This window comes from Sciurus vulgaris (assembly GCF_902686455.1).
Source record: "Sciurus vulgaris genome assembly, chromosome: 8".
In the NCBI taxonomy this organism is placed as follows: domain Eukaryota; kingdom Metazoa; phylum Chordata; class Mammalia; order Rodentia; family Sciuridae; genus Sciurus; species Sciurus vulgaris.
Window position 1 is genome coordinate 79,232,469 of NC_136468.1, and position 12,673 is coordinate 79,245,141.

Genomic DNA, 12,673 nt, shown 5'->3' on the forward strand with positions numbered 1-12,673 from the left:
TAAGTTATCTATTTTTTGTTTCATCAGGATTTGTAATTGTTTTTATGACACAATTTCATGACAGCTGCTTTAAAATTCTTGTAAAAAAAATCCCAACAGCTAATTTATCTTGTCATTGACTCCAGTTGATTGTTTTTTCTCATTCAGATTGTGATTTTCCTGGTTCTTGGTATGATAGGTGATTTTTTAAAATGTATATTGGGTTATTGGGGGAAGCAGCTGCTGAGGGTCAGGGAAAAGTGATCGTATGCCATTTGTTTCATAATTGGAAGCCACCCCAGATTTTTAAACACCTCTTTTGAGAGTTCTTGATAACTGCCAAATACATAAGGATGCTGTCCAGAAAATATCCAGATAAAGGAATATCCAGTGTCATCTTTCAAGAGAGGGAAAGACACTAGTGGAGGACAGAAGTTCGTTTATCAATGTTTGGAAGACAAGGGAAGCATTGTATCAGTGGACATTTTCATGTACTCAAACTTCCTAAAATCTGACTTCCATTTCTCACTTTTCTTGGACTTTCTGTAAGGCTCCGGCTTTATGAGAGTCTGGGATTCTTGGATTTGGTCCAGGAGTCCTGCTATCAGAGAAGAAGGCAGTAACTCCATGAGACCTTAGAAATCCTGGCACAGAGAAGCTCTTTGCTCCTCCTTTTGAAGACTATTTTCACCTCCATAGGGGAAAAGTGTTTCTCCATTATTTACAAACACTTTACACCAAGATTACCTGTCCACATGCTACTTAAAAACTGGTTGGTATTTCAGAAACTGGTTCAAAGATCTTTCCACTCCCCAGTTGCATCTCAGCCTGGTTCTGTTTCAATTCCTGACCCTCCTCTTGAACTTGGCTCCATCATGCTACTTTCATCTTAGCTTTCTCAGCATGTCCTGGCATCTCTCATCTTAATGAATGTGAATCTTGCTTTACCTCAACCCTCCATCAGTATAGCCTTTGCCAGGCAAGGACCAAGTTGCTAATGTAAAGTTATAGCTCCCTGTACCATTTCTGGCTTCCTTTGCAGCAAGTGCGCACTGCTGATACCTAGGATCTTATAGAGGGAGTGCACTGTGACCTTGTTCTAAAAAGGACACACCCTCTACTTCTGTTCTTGCCAATTCATCCTTACCTTTCACTCCTAGGGATGGCAATGTCTCAAAGGCACGGATTCACAGTCTCATGGCAAAGAAACAGTGGGTGGAATGAATTCCTCTCATACATCTTAGCTGCCAGGACTGTTGCAAAGCTTCTGCAGTAATTGCCTAAGACGTCCACATTCATATTGTTGCCATTCAGAAAAATCTCATGTTAATTTTTCCACTTTGTCCTTCCATCAGAGATTGAGAAGATATTTTACTGTTCTTTGTCGAATAAATACCCTTTCACTTATATTCACTAGATATAGGCTACTTTGACCCTTTGATTATTTATTCAATTAAGAATCCTGTCCATAATTATCTTCTATAAGTCATTATAGAGTGCATGCAATGTTCAGTTACTATAATGCTAACATTTTCTAGTGGTGCATTTATTTTAGACAGATTTTCTTCTAATAATTATCATAAGGTTTGCAAAACAGAAGATTTTTAAAAAGTTATGGACAACTTACTATACAACAGGCACTGGGCAAATTACTACAAATATGAAGATTAAAAATATAGATAGACCTAGCTCTTCAAATTATGCAGTGTAAAAAAAAAGAAACAGTACATGTTCGGATGGATAAATAAAGTGTGGTTTAAGTGCAGCATTATAAACATGGATAAGACCAGATATCCTACATAAGAATTGATTTTGAGAGGCAGTTGAAACAAGGGTTCAGCTGAGTAGGTTATATTTGAATTTTGTGCTGAGGATAAAGAGGAATTGATCACAGGAAAAAAAAGGAAGGCATTCCAGGTCTGGCAAGATCCATGTGCCAAGTCACAGAGGTGCAAAACAATAATGAGTTGGAAACTAAAAGTAACTCTATGTTGTTCAGTACAAAGAAGGGGTATGGTATGAGTTCATAAAGGGTTTTGCATCCCATAATAAGGAGTTTCATTTTTATCCTCTAAGAAATAGGCAATGTATAATAAATTTTAAGGTGGAAAGAAACGTGTTCAGATTTACATTTTAGAAAAACCACTATTTGTTCCAAGCCATACTTAACATATTGATTTATTAAATAATAAATTTAAATTTATAAACTCATATTTGATTATATTATCCTTTCAAAGAGCAGAAGGGCTTTAATGTTATAAATTTAAGCATAAAAACCAGGCATATCTTTCAGATGAGGCTTTATGTAAGAATAGCTGAGAGCTTCCCTCTGGCTCTTATGAAAAAAAAAAAAAACTGTAAGGAGAAAACGTGTCATCTTATAGAGGAAACTTCCTTTACAACTTCTCTAGTAAGAAACACAAATAAAAAAAAAAAAAAAAAAAGATTCCCAGAATGCTTTCAAATTCCACCCCCTCACCCACGGGCCTTCTCATAGAACTACTGCCCTGTGAGCCCAGAGCATGCTTGTCTGCTGTTGACTGGTAACTGTATGTGCCTTCCTGACAGCTCTCCATGAAGAGAGTTCCACTCTCCATTTTCAGATCGGAATTGATCTCAAAGCACATATAAAAAGGAAAAAATCCAGGGAGACTCTTCACCCATGACTGGTTTCCCCTCATGGATAATTGACTGAAGTGATATTTTCAGGTTGCTTGATGAAGATGACTGTCATAAAAAGATCCACAGATGGTGGCTATAAAAGTGAAGATGCACAGGACTCATGTGCAGTTAGTCAACCCTCTCTCTTCCCTACCTCACATCCTTCCCCTGCCACAAGGATCCAGAGAAGCAGGCAAGAAACGTGACTGGGGTTCACACCCTAGCTCGAGGTTACCACTGATTTCACAAGCAATTGCTATCACTGCAAAAACAGATGTATGAAGAAAAATATGATGACTATTGGCCTCTTAGGTACTTTATATAAAATGCCCTGCATAAGGAGGGCCACAGAGTTTTAAAACATTTGAACGACAAATAGAATAATCTGGCTTTTCAGTATTTAACAATTTTGTGGATATAATCTTCACAGGTAAAAACTAAATCTCTCTTGTGTAACTGACATTTAGTCTGTTAGACATTTTTAATAAAAAAGTAGAGAAGTTACTCTACTGTGGCTTTTGCTGGTACTTTTTATAGTTGTGGTGTGGAAGGAAGTAGGCCCCAAGTTCCCTTGGCAACAAGTAGAGTAGAAGCGATACACAGAAATCTGAATCATCAGTGAATCATCTGAGGATTTCTGTTTCCAATCCTTGGAAATAATTTATCATTATTTTGTGCAATGTTTGTGAACTTCAAGTGAGGATTTCAGAAAATATAAGGTCTTTGGTTCATTTGGTCAATCATTTAAGAAAACTTCCAATGCTCCAATGAACCATAAAATTGGAATTTAAAAAATGTCTATGATTTCTGGATTAAGATGCATTCACATGTAAGAGGAACAAATTGGTGCACCAAAGGTGTCTGCAATGGGGAAGTTCCCTTTCTACAAAGAAATCTGATGTCTCCAATGAGATGTTTTAGGACATTGCCATGTTTAAATTAAAATTTTCTAAGCAACGAGGAAAGATTTCTCTAAAAATCTCAATGTTAGTCACAGCAAATTTTTGGACATCTAAAAAAACAACTGGTAGGGCTTCACATCTGAAGCATGTGTGTGCACATGTGTGCACGCACACACACACACACAAATACACACAAGTTGACCCTAAGACTTATGGACAGAAGTTATTCAGTTTCTTCTAGTGTTTTTCCACAAATTTATCTTTCTTATAAAACACTTTGTCTTTGCATATGTGTCTACCACCTTATTTTAAGGTGTACTGCTCTGTTTCCTACACAGATTGAACTTTGCATTCTATGTACAGAGAGAAAAACAACTTCCCCTAAAAATACTTGCTCTCATGCATCTTGAACAAAATTCTTTAATGATTCAATAACTTCTTGAGGACCAGAGCTTACTTTTAATGTATTTATCATTATATCTCATGCACCCCTCACAGTGCTTGGCCCATAGAAGATGTTCAATAGATGTTTCTTGAAAGTGATAGTTTTATTTATGTGCTTCCCCCACCATCAAGTCTCTTACCTCTTTGGCTACTTGGAGCAGAAGACTTACTGCACAGGTCTTTGCCTCCCTGGTTTCTAGCATGGTGTCTTGTGCATTGTGCACATTCAATCAACATTTATTGAAATGGTGGGTGAAACTTAAATCCTGAACTCCTGTATGCACGTTGTAACCTCTCTGGCCTATGTGAAGTCACTTCCCACCACAGCCTTACTTCCTGTGAGGTGAGCCTGTGTACCATTCAAGCTCCATGCAATCATTCATATCATTTCATTGCTATGAATTACCTGCTGCTACGTAAGTTCTACCTCCTTCAAAGACTAGCCTAAGTCTCATTCTGTCCACAAATGGGTAGATTTCTTGACTTCTCCAGCCCTCACAGATCTCGATGACCTGTTTCTCAAGTCTATGACCTTTATTCAAATTAGTCTCTAATGATTCATTCTTCTGTTGTTTACCTCCTTTTAAATCCCTGGGTGATTTTATATATTTACTTATCTTTGATATCTCCCATATGTTGATACCACCAAGATCCTGCATCTCTAGCTCAAAATTTGAAGTTTCACAAGTCCTCAAGCTCCAAAATGTTTAAAAATCAGATCATATTCTTAAATTTTGAAGGTATGTTAATTGTATTTTTTTTTGTGATGAGTCTTTTTGTTGGCCATTTTTTTTTTTTTTTTTTTTTTTTTGTGGTTCATGGGGATTGAACCCAGAGCCTTGTGCATATGAGGCAAGCACTCTACCAACTGAGCTACATCCCCAGCCCTGAGTCTTGTTGTTTATAGCTATATATCAACATATTTATGGATGGAATGATATGTTGTCTTAGATTTATTTCAAAATAATATGGAACATGATGAAAGGAAGGGGGTGCTATTCTATTTGCTAGTGCACATGTTCGAAGTTTTTAAAAATACACATTTTAAAATACATGTTTTCATAGTTTTTCTCTATCATCACCTTCCACCGCTCAAACCTGACCATCCTTTGCTTAAATGCATCATTGTCCCCACAGTCTCAACTTTCTGGGACACTTTCTGGGGGGAATGAGATTGACATGTGAAGGTAAGTCAGTTCATCTGCTCAGGAGATAAGTAACCAAGATGATCCTGGTACCAGTAATTAAAAAATATATATATATTTGAAAGTGAAAGAAGAGATCACCTGTATTTTTAAAGAAAACCTGGAGAGTTGAGAGTTGCCCCTTTACCCTATGACACCCCCAATTTCATGATGCTCTAAAAACAAGACAGGAGAAACCCCAAATCCATGGTCAAATTGTTTACTTTGCTTGAATCACCTTTCCCTCCTCTCTAAGTTTCACGCAAGACTTTGCTAACCTTCCTCTTTTTGTAGCGTTCCAGTCTCTCATAGGCAGAATTAAATGCTGCTTCATCAGTATTCATACAAGACTTTATGCCTACTTCCTTTTTTTATATCAGTGTGGAACATAGTTATTCATTTATGGGCTTCAGTAATAGTGCTACTGTGGATAGAGGACTCATTTAGATCATATTTTCCCAAACCCTAAGCTTGGATTTCAGGGACCATTTTCCTTTCCTCAATTCCCAAGTTACTATACTTTATTGAAGAAAAGTAGATGCTCCATGAAATTCTGAAAATGAATCAGATAGAATCTAATTTCTTTTTACATATTTCCCCTTGTGTCTGCCAATACCATCATTGGAAGTCTTCTTTCCTGATGTCTTCCACTCAGGAGTGCTCCCTCTGCCTCTGAATGCAGAGGTCTTTGTCCACTTCAGAGCATACTACCTGGTCTGCTTTGATTTTGGTGAGGTGCATCCTATCTCCTTTGCTGTACAAGACTTGTAAGAACAATGACCATATTGTTTCCCCTTCTACACTCTACAGTTCCTGAGGATACCTGTAAATGCATCAAATTGAATATTTGAGTGCAAAAGACATAAGAAGAATCCCTGTTTCTTATGTGTGATCAGCAATACTGAACATTGGTATCCATGATTTGCCTAGGTTCATAAGCTCCATTATTTTTAAAGGGAATAAAAAGGTCTGTAAACAGGCCACCTACATTCGCAGTGCAAGTATTCACATGTTCTTTAAGGTTTCCAGAAGTATACTTCAACCATTAATCAGTTAATGTTCACAAAGACACAATAATTAAAGATTTGTACCTCCATTTTAGAGTTGAAGAAACAAGCTACATTTAAAGAGCAATTTAAGAAACACAGCTAAGAATATCTTCTGAATCAAATATTGTCTGACCTTCTTGTAACACAGCTGCCTGTGTGTAAATGATAATAGACGTATCTAAGACTTATCCCATGCAGGCATTTTAGAGGGGTATGATAGCACCAAGAATTAGACCTCTCCTGAAGCCAGGCTGTGCTCAAATCCTGACTCTTCCTAGCCACATGACCCTGAAAGTCTCAGTCCATTTAGTGCTGCGATGACAGAATACCATAGGCGAGGAATTTATAATGAACAGTTCTACAGCCTGAGAAGTTCAAGATCCAGGGCCCACTCTGCTGCATCATAACACGTCAGAAGGCATCACATGGGTGAGAGAAAAAAAGAGAAGGCAGAGGTCACCTTCTCAACAAATTCACTCCCTCATGACGTTAATCCATTCAGGAGGGAGCCCTCATGACCTAATTACAGAGAGGCTCCACCTACCAACATTGTTGAGCTGTGGATTAAATTTCTAAAACATGTACTTTGGAGGACACATTCAAACCACATCAAAAACCTTTCTGGAGAAGGAAAAATATCATTTTGTGAACGGAAGCAGTGGAATTAATGAAAGAAGCATAGAAGGCCATTGTGGAGTGTTTCTTACTATCTAATTTGCTCACTCTGTGCCTAAGGTTCCTTATTTGTAAAACTAAGATGACAATAATAACCTCTGTCTATAGGTTGTACGAGGTTAGATGAATATATATACATAAAGCATTTAGAACAGTACCTTGTACTCAGTAGGCACTTTATGTAGTGGTTTGCTTTCATTACTGCTCAGATCGTTTTTTAAAAAATAAAGTAAATGTAACACATTTTATGGAGTAGAAAAGGAAGAACTATTCAACAGTTTTTAGGGATCATTTTTTGAGACTAGTTCTAAGATATTCATGACACTAGTATCTAAAATCTCTTTTATATTCTCCATAATCTTTCCAAACATTCTTAGTTTGCAAAATCAGATTGGACATTGTACAGAAATAGCTTTTCTCATAATATTTCGGTACTTTCAGTTCCATTCCAGTTGGAATTTGAAATACCTTGTATGCAAAAATTTGTAATTATGTGAAAATGAAACAATCCAAACTTTATTTATTTCCAGTGGTGTTGGTTGACATATGGAATAAATCAAAGATTGACGTTTACTTGATATCATTAGACCATGAATTAACCATCTCAATAACAGGGAAATATATCAGGAGCTACAGTGATGTCTGACTGTGAGAGAAACATCAGCAAAGATGTAAAGATGACATATAACTTAATCATTTGGTCTATAAAAATCTGTTGAGGACTTCATGTACCAGGTAGTGTTCTAGAGAAGGCACACAACCCCTGTTCTCTATATCAGGTACACCTACTAGCATAAGGAGACAGAAAATAAACAAGTAAACAAAGAATAATACTGTGGAAGGAGTGTCCAGGGTGATATGACCTACTAAATTGTGAGGGTAGAAGGGTGACTTTACCCTCTATCTCTGTGCTAGGGTAATCTGGAACAATTTGAGCAAAAACTTGCAGGACCACAAAAAGCCAGCCACCCCACTCCCCAGAGGAGAGTATTTCAGACAGCAAGAAGAGCGGGTACAAAGGTCATGTGGTCTAAGCAATTGTGGCCCAAGTGCAGATGAGAAAGAAGGTTCCAGCACAGGAATTTAGCAAGCAGAGGGAGCAGAAAAGCTGAGGCTGGGGGCAAAATCGGAAGTCTTATTTATGCAAAACCTTCTAAGCCATGCGTAAAGTTGAGTGACATTGTATTATGAAAAACAGAGGAAAGAAACACCACCCATAAAGAGGAATACTACCAACTACATTTTTCATCATCGTTTTGTTTTTTGCTCACTTTTTATTTCTCTCAGTAAAATTCCTGATTTGGTTCACAAGTAGTTAAAATAGCTTACATCAATGATCCAAGATACATGTGGTTTTATGTGACATTCTTTCCTTTTAGGATAAAAGTAATACTACTCATTAAAAAAAAAAAGTTTGGAAAATACAAGATTTCAAGTAAAACATAATTTACCTACAACCCAAAAAATTAACTACAAATGTTACTAATTAATATGTTAGTTTATTTCTGAAGCCAACTTTTGTTTTTTAAAGTTCTGTTTGTGGTTATCTAACCTTTGTGAACTGAGGTTAAATGAAAGAGGCAACAGATTCAGTTCAGAAAAACAAAAGTACCAAGGTCATACTAGTATCAAGTTCAGATGAGTTCAGATGGAATTGAGCATGTTTTGGTTAAAAGGTACAATCGATCAAAAGGGGGGAAAAAAAGGTAGTGGGCAGTACAATGTGACCAGAGGTGTTTCAGTTTCAAATATTGCTTAATCCATGGAGATAGATAGCTCTATCAATAAGACATAAGGTCCCCTTTCACTCTGGAAGCAACAGCCTTGAGAGAGAGGGGCCCTTGAGAAATTTGCCTTGTTCTGATGGACATATTGTGGCAGGAGGTGACAGAGGTGGCAGTAGAACTGGGATCATGTTTCAGGGCCTGACTGGGTCCCAGCTAAGCCCCAGTAGAGTACAAAACCATGGTACTTATTCACATCAATGAGATCCAGTGTTCCATAACTATCAACATCATATTTTCCTCCTCTCCCTTTGGTTCTCCTTCAGACTCAAGAGCCTACAGGTTTCATTTTGCTTTGTGAGACAATACAGAACTTGTAGACCTCACAGTCACCTTCTGTTAGGCAGCATCAGACTTAAGCTCCAGGGGCTCAGAACATAACATCCTTCTTTATTTAAACACTAGGAATGAGCAATGACATTGACCATAAAGGCCCAGCATCAGTCAAGTCTTTGAACAAGATGACTCTATCGACATTCATTCAAATAAGAACATGCTGATTCAAAGAAACTTTTGGGAGCCAGGGATGGAAAATTCAAGGTGGGGAAAATTTGGTCACCTTGATTGCTCTCTTGTTTTTCACTTCATTTAATAATGTGACTTTTTCCTTTTGCAGTGCCTAGTGTCCAAGAACCAATTATCATTTAATTAAAAGTACCCTATTGCCAGGTGTAGTGGTACACGCCTGTAATTCCATTGGTTTGGGAGGCTGAGGCAGGAGGATCATGAATTCAAAGCCAGCCTCAGCAAAAGTGAGGTGCTAAGCAACTCAGTGAGATCCTGTCTCTAAATAAAATACAAAATAGGACTGGGGGTGTGGCTCAGTGACCAAGTGCCCCTGAGTTCACTCCCCCCTCCCCAAACAAAAGTACCCTATTGCTGGACTGGCAGTGGGCCTCCAATATTATAAATGATGCTATAATGAACATCCTAGGTAGGGTGCTAATGCTTTTCTAATTGCCATTTTTATTAAGATAAATCCCTAGGCATAGACCTAGTAAGATCAATCTTCTGAATATTCGTTAGGGTTCGTGACCCATATTATCCAACTGCTCTCCCTTCCGCAGTATTTAAGAAGACACTAAACTCAGAGTATTAACTATTTTTGAAAAATATTTACTGGCATTAATTTTAATAAGGTTTAGGATATATGTCAGAGTTACTTTTTATTTTTCTATTTTTCATTACTTCTAAAGAAAAATATCAAAAATAGGATTCCTGATAGAGTTAAAAAGTACATAAAATAATCACAGTTAAAAAAATAAGAACATGTAGTTCTAAAATGAACACAAGATCAGTCATGTGTTTATTTTTCAGACACTGCTTCCTTAGGCCTTTCCAGTGACCATGGGCTAATACTGCTTTGAATTCCACATGGTCAACTCTTGACTATTTTTTGATCAGAGAAATTCCTAGAACTTATTTAGGCACCTAATATGTTTAAAGTAAAGCTGAAACTATGTATTAACACTATATATTGAAGTTATGAAGAAGAATATCTTGTAAAGAGTCTGCTTTAGGCATGGCTTAAACACTTCAACTTGCAATCTAAACTATGTTTCTTTCAGTTAACTATTTTTAATGAAATTATTTACCCTTTGAAATATTTTGGAAAGACTTCATGTTACTAAAATATAGAATTAAAACTGCCCTCCATTCTGTGGGATTTTCAGCTAAATTGGTTAAAAAAAAAACAAACTTTTTTTTCATAGCCAACAAATCAGACAGTTGTTTTACTTCTAATACTGTGTTATTCTGTTCATATTGGTCCTTCCTTTGTGAAATCATAAGATAGATTGATCTGTCTTTCCCCATAATACTTATTTTTCCTTACTGCTCATCTGACTACCTGTAATTTATTTTATACATGCTCTTCATTTAAACTTCAAATATACAAACAAGGTTGATGTATTTTTAACCATAATCCCCTCATTCCAGGGACCCCTTCCCAGAGGCAATCATTGCCATCAAGTTAGTGTGAATACTTCTAGGCTTATTCTATGCATTTGTAAAAATCCATAGTTAAAAAGGAAATATCTAATGCTCTTTGGTCTTCCTCCTTTATAGAAGTGGTGTAAAATGCCTACCACAAAACCTGATTTTTTTCCTGTCAGGGCCTCTTTCCTTTTAACTGCTGCATATCCTACACCACAGGTCATGCATCCTTCCTCTCTGTACATGGGCATTTTGTTCATCTCTAATTCTCTGCTGTTAGAAACAAAGCTTCAGCCACAAGCAAACTTGCAGAGCCTCTTTTTGCCCCTAGACAAATGGATCTGAAGATGGATAATATAAAGTGAAAATTCTGTACCTCGCGTTACGGGTATTCACATTTTAACTGACATTCTATAAAATTAATTTCCAGAATGGTTGTACTATTTTTGTTCTCATCCATTGACTGAGTGTACCCATTTCCCAATACCTTTGTGCATCCTAGATTTTATCAAATGTTTTTATTTTTCCCGAACAATCAAACGGGCTGTAAACAGTGATGTTAGGATCTTTGAATGTGTTTATTGGTCAGTTATTTTTTTTTTCTTTCATAAATCATTGTTTCATTTTCTTTGCCTAGTCTTCTACCTGATGGTTTAACACTTTTTATTTCTCTGTGGAAGTTTATATGTATTCTGGCTATTAATTCTTTGTTATGTACATTACATTATTTCCTTCTGGTGTTTTTAAAAATTTTGTTTATGCTCTATTTTCTAATTACGAGTTTTAAATGTAGATAAGTTCAAATTGCTTAGCCTGCTACTGTGTCTTTCTAATTTTTAATGAAGACCTTGTCAATCTCAACATCAAGAACTAATTATACTATAGTTTAGTGTGATACTTTTATTTATGCTTAAATTATACCCATCTGAAATTTACTTTTATGAACAATATGGGATAAGAACTATGTATTTTTAAATAAGTAGGTAATTCTCTCAAGGTTTTTTGTTTAATAATATGCTATTCACCTGTCTATTTAAAATGTCATTTTATCACTTATTAAATAATCACATATGCTTCAGTCTTTTTATTCCTGTTCAGTTCCATTCTTCTAAATACCAATTCCTGTTCCAGTACTATATACTGCATGATTTTTAATAGAATATATTCTAAAATATGTTTGATATGTTGTAGACAAGGTCACCTCTTCTTGGTTTTCTTTTATAGATTTATCTTGCTTCTTTTTACATATTACCTCTTTATAAATTTAAGAATAGGTTTTAAGTTTCCATAAGACATTCTTCTTATTTTTTTAAATTAGTATTATCTATAATTTATAAATTATTTTGGAGAGGACACCTTTAAATCCTTGAACCTTCCCATTTATAAACAAAGTGTTATTCCCCATTCATTTGTGTTTTCAGTAAAGTTTTATTAGGATTATTCCTAAATATTTGATATGATTATGGTTATTGTATATAGACCTCTTGTTTTATTTTCCGATAGGTTGTTACTGATGCAAATAAAAGCCAAAGGCTATTATGTTGAGCTTATATTTGACCATCTTGATGAAACTCCCGTATTGGTTTTAAAATTTATCAATTGAAATTATCCAATAATTGATTGCTTTATCTGGAAATTGTGGCAGTTTCATAATTCCCTTTCCAATATTGACCTGTTTTCCTTGTCTTATGACACTGGACCTTGAGTTAAGAATTAAACTGTTCTCTTTTGCCTGTCAATGATGGGCCTTCTTCTAATCTCACCATTAAGGCTACTAGTATTTATTATGGTTCTTAGTAGATCTTTTTATAGAGGAAGTTACTCCATATTTTTTTTTTTGTTTTATGAAAACAAAATAGCATTGTTACTGTAAAAATAGTATTTTTATGATTATAAACATGTTGAATTCCTTTGGAATACTCTTTCAAAGCCAAATGAGATTATCAAATGGTTATTCCTTCTTTAATATATTAATTACAGTGAAAGATCTTGCTTTTCCACTGAAAGATTTCTGATGTTGAGCCATCCTGGCATTTCCAAGATTAAGCCCCACCTGGGTA